This window comes from Oryctolagus cuniculus, chromosome 5 (genome assembly GCF_964237555.1).
Source record: "Oryctolagus cuniculus chromosome 5, mOryCun1.1, whole genome shotgun sequence".
NCBI classification, from domain to species: Eukaryota; Metazoa; Chordata; class Mammalia; order Lagomorpha; family Leporidae; genus Oryctolagus; species Oryctolagus cuniculus.
The window spans coordinates 113,241,203-113,266,381 of record NC_091436.1 but is presented as its reverse complement, the minus strand read 5'-3'; the positions used below and the strand labels follow the sequence as shown (position 1 = coordinate 113,266,381).

At 43.8% G+C, this 25,179-nt stretch overlaps 1 pseudogene; it reads left to right on the top strand.

Moving 5' to 3' along the window:
* The first annotated feature begins 113 nt into the window (after positions 1–113).
* LOC103349781 (ubiquitin-protein ligase E3B pseudogene) lies at positions 114–23,773 on the top strand (annotated as a pseudogene).
* Positions 23,774–25,179: the final 1,406 nt, after the last annotated feature.

The following is a 25,179-nucleotide window of genomic DNA, read 5'->3' as shown; positions in this document are numbered from 1 at the left end:
AGGGGTGCACAATTCTTGCAAGAGTGCATTAGGTGTTTGCACTGGCTCATTGTTAGCTCCGGAAAAAGCAATTTTATGTTGCTTGCTGACATACGAAATTTTTGGTGTAGAATATGGGCTTGTTCTATGTGTCCAATGGAAGCCGTGTTGCAGGAGATAAGATGATCAACCTTTTTGTTGCCTTGAAAAATAAAGCCAGGTAACCCAGTTTGTGATCTTATGTGTAATATATACCATGGGTGTTTTCTGTTCTCAGTTAGCTCTTTAAGTGTTGTAAACATCTGGTCAATTGGCTTATTGGTCAGTTTAAAGACTGCAAAAGAGATCGTCTTTGCTACCTGTACTGAGTATTTGCTGTCCGAAAATATATTTACCGGCCCATCCTGGCTAAGGAGTAGAACCTTGATTATTGCCCTTATTTCTCCCAACTGTACTGATCCCCTGTGGGGTTCTACATGGATCTTATCTTTTTCTGTTGAGAATTTGATCACTATTCCAAACACTGACTTGTTGGTGTCTGTAAATGCACACAGTGTCATGGGTATAGATTGATTAGCAGGGAAAGCATGTTTTGGATAGTCTATTTCTAAGGTTTGTAACATCTGGAGTAGCCTGTCCACTGGCAGGTGATTGTCAACCTGTCCTGGGAAATTCATCATTAAAGTTTGAAAGAGCATGCTATTCTGCATCAATGTGGACAGTTCTAATTGTGATAGGGGTAGGACCACTATGTTTGGTTCTGTGTTAAATATCTTATTGGCATAATATCTTAAGTCCCATCTTAAGGATGGTATCTACTTTGTTAACTATTTTATGACACTCGCTCCAGGCTATGTGCACCCAAAAAAGTGGTCCATGTTGTTGCCAAATAATTCCTAAAGAGGCCTTAAGGGTAGATATGGTTATGACAAATAGAGGCACCTGAGGGTCATATCTAAAGGTTTTTAAATTTGACAACTGGCTGGCACCATGGCTCAACAGGCTAATCCTCAGCCTGCGGCGCCGGTAGACCGGGTTCTAGTCCCGGTCAGGGTGCCGGATTCTGTCCCGGTTGCCCCTCTTCCAGGCCAGCTCTCTGCTGTGGCCAGGGAGTGCAGTGGAGGATGGCCCAAGTGCTTGGGCCCTGCACCCCATGGGAGACCAGGAGAAGCACCTGGCTCCTGGCTTCGGATCAATGTGGTGCGCCAGCCGCAGCAGCCATTGGAAAGTGAACCAACTGTAAAGGAAGACCTTTCTCTCTGTCTCTCTCTCTCACTGTCCACTCTGCCTGTCAAAAAAAATTTTTTTTTTTTGACAACTGGGTGTTGATCTTTTCTGTAGTGGATTCGGCTGCTGACGTCAATGTGATTTTTGAAGAAGGGCTATTCCCCTCAGTCAGTAAATCGAATAGCAGTCTAAGCTCTGCAGGTGTTAGGGGAAGGAAGGGCTTCAGCCAATTGATTTGGCTGTATAGTTGCTGAAGTTCATTAAGTGAGTTTTAATGCTTGACTTTTAGGTTTGGGCCCAATGGAGATATATGGGAGGAGATTTGATAACCCAGGAATTGAAAGGGAGGAAAGTGTTGTACCTTTTCTGTGGCAATAGACAAACCCAGGAATTGTAAATTTCTTACTGTCTCACTTAGGCCTTCAGAGTTGCCACATTCTTGTGAGCAGTAAGATATCATCCACATAATGTATGACCAAGCACTGATCTTTAAGTGTGCTGGTCGCATGAGAAACATATCTTCGGCAAACGGCAGGGCTATTTTTCATGCCTTGTGGGAGTACTGTCCACTGAAATCTTTTGGCAGGGAGCTGAAAATTGGGTTTCCATACTGTAAAGGTGAAGTAGGCCTTATCCTCCTCTGCGATGGGAATGGAAAAGAAGCAATCTTTGATATCAATGGTAACTATGTGGTATCCATTAGGAATGCCCCCTGGATAGGGAATGCCAGCCTGGAATGTCCCCATCTTTTTTTATGATTTTGTTGATGGTTCTCAAATCCTGTAGTAGCCTATATTTTCCCTGTTTCTTTGGTATCACAAAAATGGGCATGTTGTGAGGTCTAGTGGAGAGCTCTATGTGTCCCTTTTCCAATTGTTCCTGTACCAATTCTCTAAGAATGCCAAGTTTGGGTTGTAATATTGGCCACTGCTCTACCCAGATGTTTGACAGAGCAGGTATTTGGCATAGCAATTAAGATGCCTCTTGGGATACCTACATCCCATATTAAGAATACCTAGATTCAAATCCTAATTAACTCTGCTCCTCATTCCAGCTTCCTGGTAATGGATACGGCTCCAGTAGTTGGGTCACTGTCACCCATAAAGAAGTTCTGGATTAAGTTCCTGGCTCCTGGCTTTAACCTGAATCAGTCCTGGCTCTTGCAGATATTGGGAATGAACCAACAGATGGGAGCTCGCTCTCATGCTCTCTCTCTCTCCCCCTCCTTTCAAATAAATAAATGATAAATTATTTTCTTCTTTAAAAAAATAAAAAAGAATAGTAGGATATGTCTATATCCACCTTTCAAAATTGGATACAACAAGAAGACAGAAGATCAACAAGGAAATGGAAGACTTGAGCAATACTATTGCCAACCAGACCTAACACTTCTATAGAGCACTCCATCCAAAAGTACCAGAATTCACCTTCTTCTCAAGCACACATGAAACAGTCTCCATGATTGGCCAGATAAATCTCAAAAAATTTACAAAGGCTTAAATAAAACCAGGTATGTTCTTGGGCCACAATGGAATAAAATCAGAACTCCATCAACAGTTTCCTTCTTGACCTTTCTGGAGGCTGGAAACTACATGAACAAAATGAGGTCTAATTGGCTTAACATGGTGGAATAGCAGACACACAAGAGACAAAACTTACTGCCTCAAGCTCTTTTATATGGACACTAATCCCCTCACAAGGACAAGGCCCTCAGACCTCAGCATCTTCTAAGGGTTGCACTCCTTGGCACTGATGCACTGGGGATTAAATTTCCAGGTGTTTGAAGAGGGGCACAAACATTCCAACCACTGCATGTCTCAACTTTTGAGATACTCCACTCTTAGTGCAATCAAGCTGGCCAGAAGTGCCAGGGTGCCAACAAGCACTGTGTGTGTGTAGGGCCTTCCCCTACATCCACCCATTCTAGGACACCAAGAGCCCCTGCCCCTGGCTACGAGGGCCAGTGCCATGCTTCCTACCTTGCTTCCAACTCCAATCGCATGCTGGCCCTCTGGCCCCTAGAGTGTGGAGCACTCTAGAGCTGCTGAGCTATGCTTAAATGCTGGCCCCAGTGTTCACAGTATGGTGGTATGCAGAGCAGGTGGGAACAATCCTGGTGCTGGAAGCCAGGGAGAGAAAGGGCAGTGTGAATGTGGGATGAAGCCCAGGTTAAAGTCCCTGCAGAGAGCATGGTATATGCCCCTGCAGCACTCTGCATGAACTCCACTTGTAATCTAGGAATAAACAAGGGAGTCTTTAACCTTTCAGAAGAAAATTATTCCCAATTAGTAACAAACAAATTTTTTAAAAATTAAAATCACATGCTTGCTTGGTTCAAAATAATTATACATATTTATAATGGGTGAAAAATCCAAAATTCAAAAGCCTTTTGATTTAGTTAAAATAATATAAATACATATCCTTTGGGATTATGTGCTTACTGCCCATCAAAAACAACATACCAACAAAACATAGAACCTGGGAGAATGGGAATGGTGCTTACTTCCCATTATATTGCAGATGTCTTGGAAACAGGTGCCTGGGCAACAGCATCAAGAAACCCAAGCAATCATCTCCTCTGCTGATGCTGATAACTTTGACAGGCAGGTCAGGGGCCCAGCGGGGCTTTCCAGGAACCCCTGAAACCCTCTCCTCACCATAAATGTCCCCATCCCCCTCCAACAGAGCAGCTTCACTTTCAGGTGTTTTTCTAGGGTAGATTCCAGATAAGATTTTCTTTTTCTTTTTTTATTTTTTGACAGGCAGAGTGGACAGTGAGAGAGAGACAGAGAGAAAGGTCTTCCTTTTTGCCGTTGGTTCACCCTCCAATGGCCGCCGCGGCCGGTGCACTGCGGCCGGCGCACCGCGCTGATCCGATGGCAGGAGCCAGGTACTTCTCCTGGTCTCCCATGGGGTGCAGGGCCCAAGCACTTGGGCCATCCTCCACTGCACTCCCTGGCCACAGCAGAGAGCTGGCCTGGAAGAGGGGCAACCGGGACAGAATCCGGTGCCCCGACCAGGACTAGAACCTGGTGTGCTGGCGCCGCAAGGCAGAGGATTAGCCTAGTGAGCCGCGGCGCTGGCCCCAGATAAGATTTTCATGCAAACATGGTATCCATGGCTGGGGAAGTGAAAAACTCAATAAACTAGGCCACACTCTTCCTTGCAGCTGTTTTCATAAGTAACAAACTTCCAAGCTTGCTTTAAAACAGTGCTACACTTGCATATCGCGTCTTCCCTTCTGAAAATGAGACTGGTGCCAGAAGTTAGAGCAAATAGCAAGAATAGACTTCCACAGAAAAAGATAACTGACTAACCAGGGGTTTACATCATGACTGAAATAAATTCAACCCAAGTCCACAGAAGGACTTAGTGACAGAGCTGAAGGTCCTCATTAAGAAACAGCAGGAACTCAGGACTCAGAGTTCAGCTCCAGGGCCACCATTTTAGCATCAGCAGCTACAAAGCCATTATCAGGACTTCTCAGACCAAGTGATTTGGAGAGGGAGCCTAATGCCAAGAACTCCTGTAACTTGAGATCACACAATCCTGGTGTTACAGGTGAAACGGTGGCAGAGAAAAGATTACGTCGGTTCTTTGTCTCACATGGAAGAAGAATTTCCAGGAGGATAAGCCAGAGATAAAACAAGATGTATTTAAAGGCAAGTTTTATTTAAGTCAGAGACCACCTGGTAGAGTGGCCAGGAGGGAGGCTCCAAGAGGCAAAATCTGAAGGGGCTGGTGATAGTGGAGTTTCTAAGCACAATTTTTGGGAAGAAAAAACTTGATAATCAGTTTGACATTCAGTTACAAGGCAATAACAAATCCCATCAAAAGACCTGATCTGTAATCTTATTTGCCAAGGGGTGGGATATGTAACTTTGTTTTTACAGTAAACTGGGAGCACAGAAGGATGGAGTCGCCACTCCCTTGTTAGTCTCATGGTAAAATTGGAAGCTCCCAAGGAGTGGGGCTGGCACTTTTGACCTTGCTAAAGATAACTTTTGGGGGAAGCAAGCATTCTGCGCCTCAGTTTCCAAAGGACCAAGTTGACTCCCTATTACCCCATCTGACTCCTCATACCAGCAGGAAATCCCAGGTGACCCAACTGATTGCATCAAAACTTTGAGCAAGTAGTATGATGATTCACCCAAAGAAGGACTTTCAGAAAACATGCAGCAGGCCAGGTTAGGTAAACCACTGCAAAGCACTATTCTCTTGAGATTGTGAGGAGCCAAACAGGTCAATAGACAAATTGGTCCCCGTGGAAAATGAGGAAAGGAGAATCCCCCTTAGAGGGTGCAAAATGGTTGCTTTCCCCAAAAGTTACCTTTAAGAAGAGCAGAGTGTTTTATTGCGTGGCAGGTTTCTCCCCAAAAACTACCTTTAGCTAAACAAAAGTTCCACTCCTTGGGAGCTTCCAATTGTATCATGAGAATAGCAAGACAGTGGTGATTCCAGATTCCATCATCCCACTTTACTGTAAAAACAAGTTACCTACCCCTCTTTTGTTTTATCATAAGCAAGCCAGAAAGGGTAAATAATATACAAATCAGGTTTTTTCATGGTTTTTTTTTCTCCACCTTATATCTGAGAGTTAGCTTATTGTAAGTTTTTCTCTCAAAATCATGCTTAAAAACCTCACTACCACCAGCCCCTTCAGGTTTTGCCTCTCTTGGAGCGCCCCTTTTGGCCACTTTGGCAGGAGATCTCTGACTTAAATAAATCTTGCTTTGCTCTCTGCCTTGTCCATTTGGAAATTCTGCTCCCATATGAGACAAAGAACCGAGGTAATCTTTCTCCGCTGCCATTTCACCCGTAACAAGAACACATTTATTAATAAGAAAACATGGTTGCTTCTTTAGAGAATCCCCTGAAAATGTGCTTCCAAGTAAAAAAGGGAGGAAATTCTTCTCTAAAGTAATACAACAAATTAAGCAAATGAGTCCCATGACATGCAGAACAAACCCCTCAAGAGAGAGTCACAATTCACAGGTGAGGCACTAATGTAAATGTGCCTGACATTAAATAAAAACACATCTGCTCTCATGACAAGAGCCTAGGGTGATTACTGATGCCATAAACAAGAGTGTCAAGTTGTTAAGTCAACAACAGGAGTCACTGTGCACTTACTCCTCATGTAGGATCTTTGTCCTTAGTGTGCTGTACATTGAGATTTAATGCTATAACTAGTACTCAAACATTATTTTTCACTTTATGTTTCTGTGTGGGAGCAAACTGTTGAAATCTTTACCTAATGTATGCTAAACTGACCTTCTGTATATAAAGAGAATCAAAAATGAATCTTGATGTGAATGGAAGGGGAGAGGGAGTGGATAAGGGGAGGGTTGCGGGTTGGAGGGACCTTATGGGGGGAAGCCATTGTAATCAATATTCTGTACTTTGGAAATTTATATTCATTAAATAAAAGTTAAAAAAAATTAAATTAAAAAAAAAAAACACATCTGCTATGATTTGAATTTGGTTTGTCCTCCACTGGTTCATGTGTTAGTGTCCAAGGCTTGATCCCCAGGAGGACTGCATTCAGAGATGGAAGCTAGTGGGAGGTCCTGAGGTCCTGAGCCAGGGATTAGGGCAGTTCTCTTGTTACAATAGTCATCTGATTACTCAATCTCACACTTTGGTTTCCTGCCTGGGGATGTGATCTCTTGTTCCAGTGTGATGCCTTTCTGCTATTAGGCCTTCACCAGAGCCAAGCTGATGGAATCACCATGCCCTTGAACCTACAGCACTGTGAGCTAGATCAACATCTTTTTAAAATCATGTTATCCTCATGGGAAGCAGACCACCCAGCAGGTTCATAGAATGACAAATGCCCTAAATAGCACCCTGGCCTCAGAATCAGCCCTTAAGGCACTTGGATCTGGCTAAAAAGTCCATGACAGCATTTCAGGCATGTAAAGCCAAGACACTGTGGCAAAAAAATGGCCTACATGAAAGATCTCTGTGAGTGAGAAAGAAGGGGCCATCAAAGAAGCAGGTACCTTTCTCTGAAGGGAGGAGAGAACTTCTACTTTACTTATGGCCCTGTCTAAATAATGACAGAGTTTGTGGACTCAAAAGGTTTCTATAGCCTTGGCAGCTCATGACAAGAGCCTCTGATGATCACTGATGTCATAAATAAGAGTAATAATTGTTAAATTAACAACAGGAGTCACTGTGTACTTGCTCCCCATGTAGGACCTATGTCCTTAATGAGTTGTACTATGAGAATTAATGGTAAAACTTGTCTTCAAACAGTATTTAATACTTTGTATGTCTGTGTGGGTACAAACTGTTGAAATCTTTACTTAGTATAGAGGTGATCTTCTGTATATAAAGATAATTAAAAATGAATCTTAATGAAGAATGGGATGTGAGAGGGAGTAGGATATGGGATGGTTTGGGAGGGTGGGTTTGGGGGGAAGAACCACTATATTCTAAAAGCTGCACCTATGAAATTTATATTTATTAAATAAAAACTTCCTTAAAAAATCAAATTATCCTGCCTCTGGTGTTTTGTTGTACTAACATAAAACAGATTAGATTAATATACCTTCCCTTCTCTGGAGGTAAAAAAAAAAAAAAAAACATTCATGCTATGAAAGGACAATAGAGTTTTGCAGGTTGCCTGGGACTTATGTAAACACCTAGGTGAACTGGTTTACCAAAACTCATTTACCATGGTTTAAACTCATTCAGACTCAGTCCAGGCACCAGAGAGCTGGGATCAAAATCAACCATTGCCCAAAGAGCCAAGATTGCTTTACAAAATGACTTGTAAAAAAAACATAAAAATACAAAGAAGACTATGAGCACTGTTGTAAAGCATCATCCATAATTTATGACTTTTTTCAAGTAAGTCAAACAAAAAATATCAAAAATGTTAATCACTACATGCATGGTTCTGGGATAGTGACAGTATCTATACCACTCAATAAAGCATTTTACCAGATAACAAGAACCAATGTGGACCATGATTCCCTGGGGGCAAATTTGCCTCAAGAAGAGAAGGTAGCTTTAGCATAGCCAAAGGAAAATTATTTCTGAGAAACAATAAATTATTTCTGACAAGCAAATGACACTAGGATGACAGGCAAGAAATGTAGAATCTGGTTGATGATGAAGTTGAATGAAAATTGAGCAGGCTCTTTGAAGATCCAGTTGAACTTTTCCAATGAGACAAGGAGACCACCTTTGAGTGTGCACAACAACCTTCCATGGTGGAGAGAATCAGGTCCTCTCTAATCCCTGAGAATTCTGCATCTAAGGACCAAAGGGCAGGAAACCTCAGGAGCCCTCTGGAAAGGCTGCCCAGAAAAGTTCAGAAAGCTTAAGCTCACCTACCACATCTGGAGAGCATCCACACAGATCCTAATGCTTTGACTTTTTTTTAAGATTGTGTTTATTTATTTGAGAGGAAGAGTTACAGACAGAGAGGGGGAGACAGAAATGTCTTCTATCCAATGAATCACTCCCCAAATGGCAGTAATGGCCAGAGCTGGCCCAGTCTGAAGCCAGGGGCCAGGAGCTTCTTCTTGGTCTCCCACATAGCTGCAGGGGTCTAAGCACTTGAGTCATCTTCTACTGCTTTCCCAGGTCACAAGCAGAGAGCTGGATGGGAAGAGGAGCAGCTGGAACAAAAACCGCGTCCATATAGGATACTAGCTCCACAGGTGGAGGCTTAGCCTACTGTACCACGATGCCAGCCCCATGCATTGAGTTTTGATATAACCTTTGGGGAAATTTACATACTTTACATTCTTTGAGGGTAACAAAAAGTAGAATTCCAAATAAAAACTCTCCTCTGACTTATTGAAGATTTCAGGAAGGAACACCTCATTTAGTAACAACATATAATAAAGTTTTGAATTTGTTTGAACTTGAGAATAACAATGTACAAAGTCCAGCCACAAAAAAAAAAAAAAAAAAAAAAAAAGGACTTAGAGACAAAGGTTGGAACCCTATCTTTCTGGATTGAGACCAGAAACAACTCCCTCAATACCTATTTGGGCTCTGCTTTCTTCCTGTCTTTGTGGCTTGGGCCTCACTGGTGCCACGAAGTGGTTCCCGAGAAGTGGTCTAGGAAGCTCAGTGCCACCAATCAGATATCAAGTACCAAAACAACACTGCCTACCCCAGCTGAATCATACACCTGTCCAGGCATTTTTGCATATTTTATCTTCTACCATTGTCCCACAAACAACAGAAAGGAGGAGCTTGCAGTGTTAAGAATTTGCTTGTAGTCAAAAAGGTAGTGTTCTTGAGTTGGGACTCCAACACTTTCCTCTGTCCCCCTGCACAAATCATCTTTACTAATGTGATAGTATGACAGCAACCCCAAGCTTACTGCTGCATTTCCATAATTCTCTGAACCCAAACTTATAAATAATCACGCAATGCATTCTAAGTAGACACTTGATATTCCCAAAGACACAGCTTGACTCCAAATAAATAACTAAGATCATTTCCTGCTCACCTTTCACCACATCCTGGACTTCCACTGAGGTGATATCATTCAAGCAACTATATAAATTCTGTGCTGGGGCACAATTCTGATTCCTCTCCTGTTACTTTTTCAGCATCGTAAATTTGCCGATTGTAACATTTTCTGGCCCCTCCCAGATAGTATCAGTATCACTAACATTCAAACCTAGGTCAAATTAAAATCATAATTCTTATCCACTCATTCCACAGTTTCCAAGCAAGGAAAATTAACTGACTGTTAACAGGGTTGTAGCCTAGGATCCTTATAAAAGTGGCTTAAGAATTCAGTAATTCCTACCAATACATCATTTATAGCCATTTACAAGAAAAAAAAAACACTCCCTTTATTAAGACAAAAAAGGTGAAACACAATTTGTCACTTAATTCACTCTTAAAATATATTATGTGGCAAAAAATCACTTTAAAACTAACTTAAGTTCTGAAGGGCACTACTTCACATAATCAACACTAAACTGTTAGGATATAATGTTCATTATGGTAATACGGGTAGTGAGACTGGTTTACAATACAGCATGAATTAAGTTGGAATTTAAGAAAGTAACATGCAAGAAGGAATTCATGTGGCTCAAAAAGAAAAGCAGATGCTTTAGCCCTTGCCCACCCTGTCTCCATGTGTGTTTAAATAAAACACAGACACTATTTTAGTGGCCACAAAAGAAGACAGCAAGAGACCTGAACTCTAGTCTCCATTTTGCCATTTCTGGGCATTTGGGGAAAGAGCACATTCCAAAGAAAAGTTATGAGATGGTAATATCTGCTTTGTAATATCTGTTGATCTCTTAGAAACCATATAACTTACTTAGCAGAGTTTGTGTTTATCAACGCAAGTCAATGCTCCCCCCCTCCTCAAAAAAATTTAACCTTGTCACAGAGTTCTTAGATTTTATATTTTTTAGGTGTTTGTGCTCATTAGTTGTAGATTTAAGATTCCCCAGCCATTATAAATACCAGAGGTGACATCAGAGGGTGTGAGAGGAAAGGAGATGTTTACTGCCCTTTCCACATAACCTCAACACCTAAATTTGTCTTCAGATAATAATTTATTAATGTGCAGTTAACATTATACTTGGGCCCTTCCCCACTTCGCTCATTTCCTCTTTGACAGCTTTCTAGATTGAAGAATGGCTCCCAGAGATATTCCACACATCTAGTGGTTTCCTGGTACATGGTAGATTGTTCCTAGTCCTCAAAAGATGTGCTTGAATCAAAGTTGTGTGAGGACTCTAGGAAAAAAAAAAAAAAAAAAAAAAAAGTTCTCAGGACCATCTCAAAACCTACTAGATATTTCAATAAGATCTCAAAGCGATTTTGTTAAGGTTGAATCCTGACTACATATTTTAATTGTATATATTTATGGAGTATGTATATGATGATATATGTATACACTTCATAATGTCTAATCCGAATAAACGTATTTATTACTTCAAAACTTGCAGATTGTAACATTTTCTGGCCCCTCCCAGATAGTATCAGTATCACTAACATTCAAACCTAGGTCAAATTAAAATCATAATTCTTATCCACTCATTCCCCAGTTTCCAAGCAAGGAAAATTAACTGACTGTTAACAGGGTTGTAGCCTAGGATCCTTATAAAAGTGGCTTAAGAATTCAGTAATTCCTACCAATACATCATTTATAGCCATTTACAAGAAAAAAAAAACACTCCCTTTATTAAGACAAAAAAGGTGAAACACAATTTGTCACTTTGTGGTAGAAGCATCTAAAATCCTATCTTTCATTTTTTTCTTTTAAAAGACAAATTTATAGTAAATTAATATTATCTATAGACACCCTACCATGCAATAGAACCCCAGAATTTCTTACTTCTATCTGGCAATAGCCTAGTACTCACTAGTCAATCTTGTCCCCTCCCTCCCCAACTTCAAATAACAATCATTATTTAAAAAAAAAAAAAAAGATGTTATTTGTTTATTTGAGCGGTAGAGTCACAGAGAGAGGGAGATACACAGAGAGAAGTCTTCCATCACTAGTTCACTCCCCAAATGGCTGCATCAGCCAGAGCTCAACCGAGCTGAAGCCAGGAGCCAGGAGCTTCTTCTTGGTCTCCCACATGGGTGCAGGAGCCCAAGTACTTGGGCCATCTTTCACTGCTTTCCTAGGCCATAAGCAGAGAGCTGGATTGGAAGAAGAACAGTCAGGACACAAATCCCTGCCCATATAAAATGTGCCACAGAGGCTTAGCCTACCATGCCACAGCACCAGCCCCCATCATTATGATTTTAATTTCTATGAAATCACCTTTTTTTTCAGTTTCCACATACTAGTAAATCATATGATACTTGTCTTTCTACACTTATTTTATTTCACTTAACATAGTAACCTTCATTTCCAAGTATTTTGTTGCAAATGATAATATTTCATCTATTTATGGCTACCCACACCCATTGTATATATTTACACCCATTGTATATATTTACAACATATTCTTTATCCATTCATCAGTGGATGGATGCTTAAGTTGTTCCTAAATTTTGGCTAAAACAAATTGAAGAACGAATCAAAAGTTGTTTGGAAGACTAGAGATTACAGAAAGGGTTGTTGTCAGTGCCTTGGCACAGCACCACAGCGTTGTGGCAGTGCTGTTTCTTCCCTTAGAACGACAGTTTCCACAGAAGAAAGTCAGCTTGTGTGCTCATTGTCTTTCCATTCTTCTGCTGTCATACATGCAGGAGCACAATCAGTACCTGAGTAAAGCATCCAATACCCCAACTCACATCCCCAGCTTCACAACATATGGTAACGTTAAACAGATATTTAAACACTCCCTGGGAGTCAATTCAGTGTCACATTATTGTGTCTGGGAAACTCACCACAAATCTAATACTTGAAAACTTAGTTGAATGTGACTCTTCACCTTCCATGCACCTCTTTTTAGCAGGTAAGTCTGCATCAATTATTTTCCTATAGGAGCAATCACTCTCTTGTCACCCTGCAACTTCATCCTCACCTCTTCCTCACACCACAAACATAGGGAAGAATGACAGCGAGCACACAGCCTCACTCTTACCCTGAGTAGAAGAAGATTCCAAGGCCAGTGTTGTGGCCTAGTAGATTAAGCCACCACCTGCAATGCTGACATCCCATATCAGAATGCCTGTTCAAGTCCTGGCTGCTCTGCTCCCTATCCAGCTTTGTAGTAATGCACCTAGGAAGGCATCAGGCAATGGGCCAAGTGTTTTGGCCCCTGCTACCCACATGGGAGATCCAGATGGCGTTCCTGTGGCCATTTGGGGAATTAACCAGCAGAAAAATGATTCTTTCACTCTCTCTCCCTCTCCCTCTCCTGCTCCCGCTCCCCTCCCTCTCCCTCTCTCTTTTTCTTCCCACCACACCCTGCCCCAACATCCTGTTTTTCAGAGAAATAAATCTCTTTTCAAAAAGAAGATTTCTTGGCCAGAGACTCTCCTAGTTCCCCAACTGTAGAAAACAATAGGCTTTGGTAGTTGTGAACAACCTCTTCATGAGAATCAATCATCACACAGACCAGCCTCCCAACTGGAGAGCTGCAGCATTCATGCAAGAGTCATTAAAGTACCCAAGAGCCTAGAACTACACTGGCATCTCATGATCATCAAGATCAATGCTGGCTGCTGGCTGGCATCAGCCCTCCAGGCCCTTTATCTAGTTAGATATTTACTTGGAGGTTATATATTTTTAAAATAGGAATTGATATCTGGTTTCCAGCGTATCTGAATTGGAACTGTTTTAGGAAGATTCTTGGATCCAGCATGCAGACTCTTCCATCATGGCTCCAGGCTATGAGTGATCTGATTCCCTGTTACTTCTTCCCCTACCAGCCTCCCTGCTTTTGCAGCCCTCTGGTCACTCCTTGCCATTTGATTCAGGGCCACCATTTCTTCCCACAAATAGTCATGTTGCTCCTTCCTTCACATCCCTCAGCTCAGATGGTACTGTATCAGAGGGTCTCTCTTGGCCATTCCATCTAATGCAGTACCTGGAGGACACAACCTAGTTCTCTATTCATTTTCCTCCAGGACACTGACCCCAGCTGGCACACTATGCTAAGTAGTGTTTGTGTCCTCTCTCTCTCCCTACTAGAATGTAGACTTCGTAAGGACTCTATCCCTCGAGTCTAGTAAGTGCTCAGTGATGATTTTTAGAGGACCAGATTTCCATCATCTTAAGATGTATTATTAAAGGGAACAGCAATGAACTTTCCTATTGTGTGTACTGAATGCTAGTTGCATGAGCATGGGCCATCTAATTCCATTTCCATGTCTCTCTGAGCTTTACTTTCCTCAACTGTTTAAGAATATCACCCCCACAAAGTTATGAAAATTAGATTATAGTTAGGGATTGTGGTTGGCATACAGAGAGTGTTAGCTGTTAATGGCTATTATTTTGCTATGGAGATGGGAATCATTGACAAATACAAGAGTTCCAAAGAAGACAACTTTTTCCCTTCGGTTCAGACCCAATGTGTCAAACTTTGACTTTTATCTGAAAGCACTGATCTAGCTTTGGAAGGATCATCATGAGTGAACTGGGCATTCCTCCTCATGTATTTGTCAAGGTCCCTAAGCCATTGCCAGTGCCTATGGCAATGCTCCAGCCATTGCCACACAAGCTGCCTAATCTCTCAATCCATCAGGGCAGTGTGCAGAGACCATGTATTGCAAGAGAAAAACCAGCTTTCAAAAAAAGCATTCAAAATGAAAATGGAAAATAAAGATTAAAAATTTTCAGAATCCTGGTCTCAGAAAATTCTAGGCCTAAGGTTCTGAAATACTACTGACAACTCCTACACCACAGGATGCGAGATACTGAGAAACTTACACAAGTCTTCCCTGTCTTCAGCTACCCTGTTTTGCCACTTTGCTTGCCAGCTAGAAATTGTTTACCATGAAAGTATCTTTTCAGTAATCTCCAAAACCACAGTAGTAATTCATATGTCTGCAAGCAATAAGTGATATGTGCATTATTCCAAAATAAAGGCTACCATTAATTCTATTTCTACAACTAAAGAATCCATACATATCTTTATTAATAGATGAACTTTGAGAACTGTTCTCAGAACTACCATCCTGTACTAAATCAAAATTGATGCCAGAAGATGTAAAACTCACACACACATTATAAAATAATCCAACTCAGCTAATTTCTTCACTTGATCCATTCTTCTAGAATCCAACACTAGTCTGTTTCACATCAAAGGAGGCTCATTCTTCTTAGGAAATGGATCCAGTAGAATGGCAGTTTGAATCTGAGTTCAAACCACAACTGTGGCTCCAACAATAATTTCATTTAGTTATCACTTAAGTACTATCAGTCTTGACTTGCTCCTCTCCTTACCTCTTACCCCCTGCACTTGTATTTCTAGAAGCTCCACATGCATAAGTTTGATGATACAACAGGGCAGAATACTGAACTGTAAATGTAATTTCTCGGAGGCACAGGACACAAGTAATCCATATTTTTCAACTATTTCCTCCCAGAGTCATCCCTAAGAATACACTTTCCATGTCTTCATCCCAAATACAGTACCTCGGTGCACTAAAATCAGGCTAAAATCTATTCCAACAACTAGTTCTAAATCTTTTTCCCTAGTCCCCAGTACTATATTAATTTGAAGACTCCAAGGAGTCCTCCTATCGCTGTGCCTCTCCCTCAGTACTTCCCTGATGCCCCTACCACCCTGAGTGCTCTCTACTTCTCGGCTTCTCTTGCCACACCAACTTTAACTAACAACTCTCCAGCTGCACTCCTCACTGCCCACCTACAACCACTCCCCACCTCCTTTTCACCTCCAGATACCAGGGAGGACATTCTACCTACTCCCCTTTATATATATTTACTCTTTAATCCTCACCAGTTTCTATACCGACAATTAACAAAAATGTGAGTGAATAAATACTTTGCATAGCTTTAAAGCACCCAGTAGACCCAACTACTGCAGGATAGAATTTTGCCCAGGTAGGCCCACGTGAAGCCTCATCCTCAGTCCCTGGTCTATAGAACAAGGTGGTTCTTCCAGAGTGAGCTTGGAGTGTGGACACTAATGCTTGTGACTTCTGAAGAGAACCCAGTGACTCTGGAGTCATTTGCTGCTGTTACTGTTACCTAGGACTCCTGCCTCAATCTCTTCTCCCTGCCCAAGGCACTCCCCAGCATCTCTGACACCATCTTCCTACCACGGTAATGAATCTGAGGAATGGTTAAGATGTCTGTGAAGCCGGCGCCGCGGCTCAATAGGCTAATCCTCTGCCTTGCGGCACCGGCACACCAGGTTCTAGTCCCGGTCGGGGTGCCAGATTCTGTCCTGGTTGCCCCTCTTCCAGGCCAGCTCTCTGCTGTGGCCCAGGAAGGCAGTGGAGGATGGCCCAAGTCCTTGGGCCCTGCACCCGCATGGGAGACCAGGAGAAGCACCTGGCTCCTGGGTTTGGATCAGCGCTATGCACCGGCTGCAGCACGCCAGCCGCGGTGGCCATTGGAGGATGAACCAATGGCAAAGGAAGACCTTTCTCTCTGTCTCTCTCACTATCCACTCTGCCTGTCAAAAAAAAAAAAAAAAAAAAAAAAGATGTCTGTGAAGCATGCTCAGCCCTGGGCATGGCACATGTTTGTCTCTTACTAAGTGGCAGCCAATGTCACCATTAGGACAAGCTCACTGATAAATTCCACCCACAGGGACTGGCCAGCCCTGTTGTTACTAAGCACTAATTGTGCATGTGCGAGCTCTGGAAGCAGAATCTTTGTTTGGCAGGAGCTGATGTGCAAACACTCCCCAGCTCTGAATTTGCCCCTCTTCCACTTTCCCATATCAGATAGCACTCCTGATGCCATCTTCATCTGTCCTTTAGAAAGCCAGCCTAGGTGCAGGGAAAATTACCTTGAATATATAAAGTCTTCCTAATTTTCCAGACAGACAAGGATAAAAACTGTTCCAACTTACAACAGGTTACCTAACTCACCCTTTCCTCAGAAACTACATGAGTAAGGAAAGCAACTTAGTGCAACATATTTGCTACTTACCTGTCCTAAAATATATTGTGCTCTGCACATCCTAACCATAGGAACAAATTCTGTAAGCAAAAAACAAGAGCTACAAACTTTCTCTAGGATTCCCTTTATTTTTATTTATTTTTTTATTTTTTTGACAGGCAGAGTGGACAGTGAGAGAGACAGAGAGAAAGGTCTTCCTTTGCCGTTGGTTCACCCTCCAATGGCCGCCGCGGCCGGCACACCGCGCTGATCCAAAGCCAGGAGCCAGGTGCTTCTCCTGGTCTCCCATGGGATGCAGGGCCCAAGTACTTGGGCCATCCTCCACTGCACTCCCTGGCCACAGCAGAGAGCTGGCCTGGAAGAGGGGCAACCAGGACAGAATCCGGTGCCCCGACCGGGGCTAGAACCCGGTGTGCCGGCGCCGCAAGGCGGAGGATTAGCCTAGTGAGCCACGGCGCCGGCCGGATTCCCTTTATATTTTAAAGAAAATACATGGACTTTTTTTCTAGCTAATAAACTTTGGATTTATATATATATTACATGCATACATAAATATGTATGTATTTATACACTGTTCTTCAATAGTTTTATTGATATATAATTCACATATCATACAATTCACTCATTTAAAGTATACAATTCAGTGGCTTTTAAGCTTTACCAATCAATTTTAGAACATTTTAATCACTTCCAAAATTTGCTGTACTCTTTAGCTATTACCCTCAACATTCCCAGAAGTAAACAACCAACAAGCTACTTTTCAGCTATTCTGAATGTGTCATGTGATGGGAATTGCAAAATATGTGGGTTTTTGTGTCTAGCTTCTTTCACTTAGTGTAAAGCTTCAAGGTTTGCCATGCATGATGAATACTCCATTCCTTTTGATGGCTGGATAATATTCCATCATGTAGTATTGTAGGTTGAATTGCATCCCTCTATCCCAAAATCAATATGCTGATGTCCTAATCCCCAGTATCTGAAAATGTGACCTTGTTTGGTGATAGGGACATTAGCAGTAATACAAAGCATGTAGGATGCATCTTAATCCAGTATAATTGGAGTCCTTATGGAGGGTGGAAATGTGGATACAATGATACATACAGGTAAAATGCCACCACCCACTTTGTGAGGTGTTTTGTGACAGCGGTTTTAGAAAACAAATACAAATGGATAGATCATATTTTGTTTATACATTCATCAGTTGGATTTGGGAGTTGCTTCTACCTTTTGGTGACTAGGAACAATGTTACTATAAATATCCATTCACAAGATTTTGTGTAATCTTATGTTCTCATTTATCTTGAGTATATATGTAAGAGTGGGATTGGCTGGGTCATATGGGAACACTATTAACTGGAGTACTGTTCAACCACTTCATATTCCTATCAGCAATGTACAGGGTTCTTCTAATTTATCTATATCCTTGCTGACACCTGCTAGGATCTTTTTTATTATAATCTTCTTAGTAAATGGGAAGTGGTATCTGTCGCTCCCCCTCTTCATGGAGGAACGACACTAAACCCTGCCTAGGCTTCATATCCGAGTCACGGCACCATTATGTCGCTCCCCGTCTTCGTGGAGGAACGACACAGGACCCTGCGCTGTTCTTTCGTCTGCTCGGCCCTCCCCGGGTTTGCTGCTGGTTCTTCCCGGGTTGGCTACCGACCCTTCCACCTCCGTGGAAGGGCGGTTCCCCCTGCCACATTCCCCACTTCCACGGGGGAGCGGCACACCGCCGGCCGGCTCTCTCGGGGGCTGCACAGGTGTTCCCTCAGATGTTCCCCTTAGATGTTCCCGGTGCATGTTGTCTCTCTCCTCCTTTATAGTCCTCTTCCGCCAATCCCAACTCTGCTACCCACACGCCAAGTACGCTGCTCTCCTCCAATCAGGAGCGGCTCCTGCAGCTTGTCAAGTTGGTGAGAGGCAGCTGGGTAGAAGCTGTACGCTCCTCTCCCAGCGCCACATTGTGGGAGAGCAGATGCATAGAATAAGTCTTAATTCCAGTAACTCAGTCCAGTCCGGGTTGCTCCCCACAGCATTTTTTCTACACGTTCATTGACCATCTGTAATTCTTTGCAGAACAGATTTTTTTAATGCAAAAAAGGAGTGTGGAGGGGTGTAGGCCCCTGCCTGTTTCTGCAGACATGTAACAACCCAACCTCTCTGATTCCAGTTGTCTGGCCTTCCTCACTCTGTGGAAGCAAGCACTATGTACTTTCCTACCTCGGGGCTCTTATGCCCAAAAGTCTCCTGAACTAAGGCAACTCTCCCCCAGCTTTACCCTGTTAACCCCAACTTATCCTTCAGAGTTCAGTTCAATCCTCACCCATTCATGGAAGCCTCCCATGACCACCACAGTAAGAATCCATAGCCTATAGGAGCTCACAGAGAACTCTAACTAAATGGTCAGTTTAAAAAACAGCCTAATTACCCTCACCCAGATAAACCCTCAGTTTCACTGGATACGGCTTTGTTACCAAACTTTAAACCCACTTTTTTCTCTAGGCCAAGTAATCATAAAATTTCAGCGTTTTCAAATGAAGATGAAATGTTCCCATCTTTCACTTGGATTTCCTCAGTAGAATAGAAAAGTGAATTGTAGTCTATCTTGCTATGAACTGGTTGTTTTCCAACATTTCACTGGGGCACTTAATACTCAAACCCTTACCTAAGCTACAGTCTTTTGACATATCCATGTTGGGTTACGGTAATCTAAATTCTGAGATACAAACACAGTTTAAGAGGGTAAATAGAAGAATAGAATAAAACATTATGGTCACTTTTAGAAGCCACTAAGCCAATAATAATAGAAGAACCATGTGCTATAAATTAAATCACCTCTCTAGACCCAAGTAGCCTTGCATGTCAAATACACACCATCTACCAATGGCAAACAATGCCATATCCTTGGCGGGAAAAGATTTAGGTCAGGAAACCTTAAACATTTCCTACTATAGAGCCAACAAACTTTTGGATTACATTTGGTTTGGTTCCCTGAAAATTCTTCAATTTTGTACCTTAACCTCATATATTGTTCTCTTAAAAACAAATTAAAGTCATCTTGGTATATATATATGCTATAGTTTCATTTACATAAAGATTTCAATAAAATAAATGTAAATAGAGATTTTAGAAATGTATGGCCAGGTGGTAAAATTCCAAAGAAATAGTCGTTTTTGCCCTTAAATTATCATTTAGTGAGGAAGGAGCTGCAGTTGGAAAACAGATGGGGGGGGGAGTAGCCTCTCTCGGATTGATGTGCTTTGTATTAAAATAGGTTGCATAGATTTCTCCCTTTGTGCCTTTAAAAATTACCACCTGCCTCATTCTCTGTGTATATGACCACAGTTCATTATGCAGTTCTCTGTTATTCCTAAATAAATACTATCCTTTGAAGAATCTCTCTCTGTTATCTAGGTTGGCAGAAAGAATTTATATTTCCACTTTCACAAAATCTCAGTCATTCCAGGATGGGTACTTTAACCAACCACCCACCCTGTACTCCTCCAGAACTCTGCTTAAAGGTCTTCCAGAACCTAGGGGTCTGGAATCAGTGCAAAACAAGAATGCTGGCCAGGTGGGTGATACACAGCTGGCCTAGGATGTTCGTGCACAACAGGACCTGGAGTGGGCAGCAGAGCTACAGTGTACCATCAGCAGTGGGCTCCGCTAAGGAGCGACAATGATCTGCCATGGGACCAGCTTAGATTATGTCAATATGAAGAGAAACATGAAGTCCTGGCCTTGGACACCTTTCAGACTGAGCAGTGACCACAAACAGGGGTGCAGAGGAAGGGAATCCCAGAACACAGGACAAAGTAGAGTTTCTAGGATCAGAGTGCACATATAATAAATGTCACTCAAACAACGGCCTGTGAGGGAGGGAAGAGCAGAGCCACTGTCACACACAAGCCTGTTATGCCCAACATGGAAGCTGAAGGTACAGACTGGCATCTTTTGGCAGGTCAAAGAAATCAACCTCTACACTAACGATTCCTTATCCCCTCCACATATTCATTACAAAATTAAGATTTGGTCCTGCAGCGGCAGGTCTATGGCACAGTGGTTAAAACACCACTTGGGATGCCCACATCCCATAGTGGAATGCTCAGGTTCAAGTCCTGGCTTTGCTCCCAATTCTAGCTTCTTGTTAATGTGCGATCTGACTCAAGTAGTTGGGTCCCTACCACCCACATGGGAGACCTGGACTGAGTTCCTAGCTCCTGGCTTCGGCCTGACCCAGTTCCAGCTATTGTGGCATTTGAGGGAGATTTGGGGAGTGAACCAGAGGATGTAAAATATCTTTCTCTCTCTCTCTCTCTCTCTCTCTCTCTCCTGCTTTTCAATTTTATTTTCAAATAAAATAAAATTTCTTTTAATTTAAAAAGATCTGGTTTTATAACTCCAATGGAAAACACTTTTTTTGTTAAAGAGTAAAGAGTGAAGTGAGCATTTTGCCTGGTGGTTAAGATGCCCATGTCCCATAAGGAAGTACTTGAATGTCACTCCCATCTCTAACTTCAACTCTAGTTTCCGTTTTTGTTGTTTTTTGTTTTGTTTTGCTTTGCTTTGTTTGCTTATGCACATCCTGGGAGGCAGCAGGTGATGGCTCAAGTGGTTGAGTCCTCATCAGTCACCCACAAGGGAGACCCATACTGAGTTTCAGGCTCCTGGATTAGACCTGGCCCTGCTCCAGCCATTTCAGATATTTGAGGACTGACCCAGTGAATGAAAGATCTGTGTGTGTGTGTGTGTGTGTGTGTGTGTCTTCCTCTCTATCTCTCTCCCTTCTTCCCTCCCCTCTTCCTCAAACCCTTTAATTTTTAGAAAAGGAAAAAAGCAGTTAAATATATAAAGAAGTCATCACTGACAGTGATATGAGAAGACTCCACTGCCAGCCTGGAAAAGCTCTGCTAAAGGATCATGAAGTCTACAAACCAGGATTTAAAAGCTCTCTGGAGTTGCAAAGCCCCTTGAGACTGTTTAATCTTGTAACTTCCCTTCTCTTCAAGCTGTCTAGACTGGAAGACCCATCCACTTCCCATGAACTTTACATGCTCAGCCTAGTCTCACCCATGGAAACACAATCCTCCACTTGCCTGTGAGTGAGGCCCACCATACACAGGGTAGCCTACCCCTTTACTTCCACTCTCCTTGAGCCTTAGCATTAAGAGGTAGCTTATAAGGGAAACTTGCTATTTAAATTTGTCTAGTAAGTAATACATTATGTAAATTACATGGTGATAATAAAGTATGTTCTAAAACATGAGCGCCTCAGTTTTTGCAGACACGCTACCAGGCTGGGGTAACTCTACTGCATAGGTAGTGGACAGGAGTGAGCAGAGGCTGCGATCTGTTAAAGCTCCGTGGCCCTGGCCGGTGCCGCGGATCAATGGGATAATCCTCTGTGTCCCAGTTGCTCCTCTTCCAGTCCAGCTCTCTGCTGTGGCCCAGGAAGGCAGTGGAGGATGGCCCAAGTCCTTGGGCCCTGCACCCACATGGGAGACCAGGAGAGGCACCTGGCTCCTGGCTTCGGATCAGCGCGGTGCGCCTGCTGCAGTGCGCTGGCCACAGCAGCCATAGCGGGGTGAACCAACAGAAAAGGAAGACCTTTCTCTCTGTCTCTCTCTCTGTCCACTCTGCCTGTCAAAAAAAAAAAAAAAAAAAAAAAAAACTCTGTGGCCCTGACATAAGGACTGCATATATTGACACATTTGGCTTTCAGCATGGTGCTGAGTGGTTGAGTGGTGGGCAGAGATCACCAAGGCTTACAAAAATGATCTTGCCCAATGTGAAGTTGCCTAGTAAATAATGATAAGTCTAATACTGAGTACTCATATTTCCAAGCACTTCCAATCTATTATCTCATTCTCTCGAGAGTTCTGCTTGGCTTTGTTGCTGCAAGCTTTCACCCCACTCCTGAATTCCTCTTGGCACCCCATCTATGGACCAGAGGGAGTATCGTCATGCTTCATGCTGATCCAACTGCCCCAGGATTCATATCTTCGCTGATTTATCATAAATATAAAATGTATATAGGGAAAAGTGGAAAGAGGAAATATCTGTGAGTCTGTGAACAATTGGATCATACAGAAATCAAGTAGTTTTCATCTCATTACTCCTCCTCTTCTCTTTTTCTTTCCTTATATTTTTTCCCTTCCCAGCTTGAAACCATTAGCTACAGAAATTTGCCTAAAGTGAAATCAGACCACCAGGGGGCAGCATGAGGCCACAGCTTTGTCTGAAAACAAGCAGGTTCTAATCAACCAGTCCTGATCCAGCTGCTCGGCACCACCCCACTGTCTGCTACAGCTCTGTGGATGAACTTCCTTCTCTGGACTCTGAGTTCTATAAAAACCTCACCTCCCTAAGTGCTACAATGGGGACATCGCCGATCTGGGCCTGACGCTGTCTTATGATGAGGATGTCATGGGCCAGCTTGTGTGTCTTGAGCTGATTCCAGGCGGAAAGACCAAACCTGGCACAAATGAAAACAAAATTAGCTACGTTCATTTGAGGGCTCATTTTCAAATGCACACTCAAATTAAAAACCAGACAGCCGTCCTCATTAGCAGCTTAGCAGCTTCCAGTCCATCATCAAACCCAAGTGGATCCAGATGTTCTCAACTCCCGAGCTGCCGGGGCTTATCTCTGGCAACAATGCTGAAATCGATCTGTATGATCTAAAGCAGCACACGGTGTACTACGGTGGTTTTCACGGAAGCCACAGAACGAGCATCTGACTCTGGGATATTCTGGCCTCTGAGTTCACATCTGATGAGAGAGCCATGTCCCGGAAGTTTGTGACTAGCTGCTCCAGGACCTTGCTCCTGGGATTCACCCACCTCAGGCCTCCATTCTCCATCTGCTGTGTGGAAGTACCAGATGATCCGGATACTGGGGACACCCTGGGCAGCGTCCTCCGGGGCTTCTTCACCATCCGCAAGGGGGAGCCGGCTGCACACCGCCTCCACCTGCTTCAACCTGCTCAAGCTACCCAACTACGGCAAGAGCGTGCTCGGGGAGAAGCCGAGTTAGGCTATCAGCATGAACACGAGTTTCGAGCTCTCCTAGCTCCCGGCCTTCTAAGGCTCCTGGTGGCCTTGGCCCCCGACCTTCTGTATAGCCTTTAGACTGTCATGTGATCTGCAGACGTTTGGGCGCAGGTGACGACGTGACCCACACACTCCAGGTGGCACCCACAGACAGGGGCTATTGAAAATAAAGCTCCGGGTTCCACCCAGCCTGGTCCTCTGTTCCTGCTTCCCCCGGGGGCCGGAAGGCCAGGCCCGGCCATGGCAGAGGTGCTGCTTTTTGGATGGTTGGGCTTTCTGTGAGTCTGTCTGCCCTCAGCCCTCTGAGCGAGCTGCCTGCTTAAACCTGAGGAACTCCAGGCCCTCCAGGGGTTTCCACCACCGCGCTGTGCAGGCACGAAGTCCCCAGCACCGCGAGACAGCCTCTGCTTCCGCGTGTGAAAACTACCCAGGTCAGGCCTCACCAAGCCTCTACGTACTCTGTCCCGTCCACCGCAGCCTCTTCCCAGCCGGCCAGGCTCTGCTGCCACACCACGAAGCCACATGGTCCACACTGCGTTCCCTATCACCTCTCGTGAGCCCTCAGCTGGCCGAGCTCCGGTGCTTTCAAGCCGGCCTATGGAATAGCTCCGCGTCCGGAACGTGATGGCTACTGCCCAGAGCCTGCGGGCGCCAGAGACGGCTGCCCCTTGCCCCACTTGTTGTCTTCCGGGGAAACGAACACTCAGCCCGGTTTCCGATCCTGTCTGGGCAGGGGCTGTACTACGTAGACGGCAAAACCCCAAGAAGCTTGGGTCCTCCCGCCAGGCTTTCCTCAGCACTGGGAGCCTGAGAGCTCACTGCCCTGCCAGGTCTCCGGGGCTGAGGGGACAGTGTCCATCTCCCCTTTTCTTTCTTCCCCTTGATGGCGACGCCTTTCTCCAGAGGCTCTGTCGGCGGCCACACTGACGGCCTGTCTACCCTGACCCACCTCCTCATGCTCCCCCACCAGACTGAAGCCGATTGGAAGCCAGGAGTGCCCAGCCCTGCCTCTGCCCGTCGCTGCCAGCTCCTGGCCCGCAGCTCTCTACAAAGCGGCAGAGCACGCTGTAGCGAGAACCTCCTTGCTAGCGGCAAAGCGGGTAAAACGCACCCAGCCACCCATCTCCGCAGCGTACTTCGGGCGGTTTCAGCCAGGTGAGAGCCCTGGGCTCTGGGGCACGTGGTTACAAAGATGGTGAGCGACTTACAGACAGGAATTTGTTATTATTGAAGATTTGTTCCTAACCTCTAACTGTGTGGACTTTGCACTTCATTTAAACTCTTGACGCCTTTGAGGAGTTCTTCCAGATGTGTGTGCACTAAGCAAGTTTGTGCGTAGATGCCAGGACCTGCACAGGACCCAGGGATCCCATACTGATTTATGTGCCCTGAGAAGTCGAGCCAGTGCGAGTTTGGAGAGGGTAG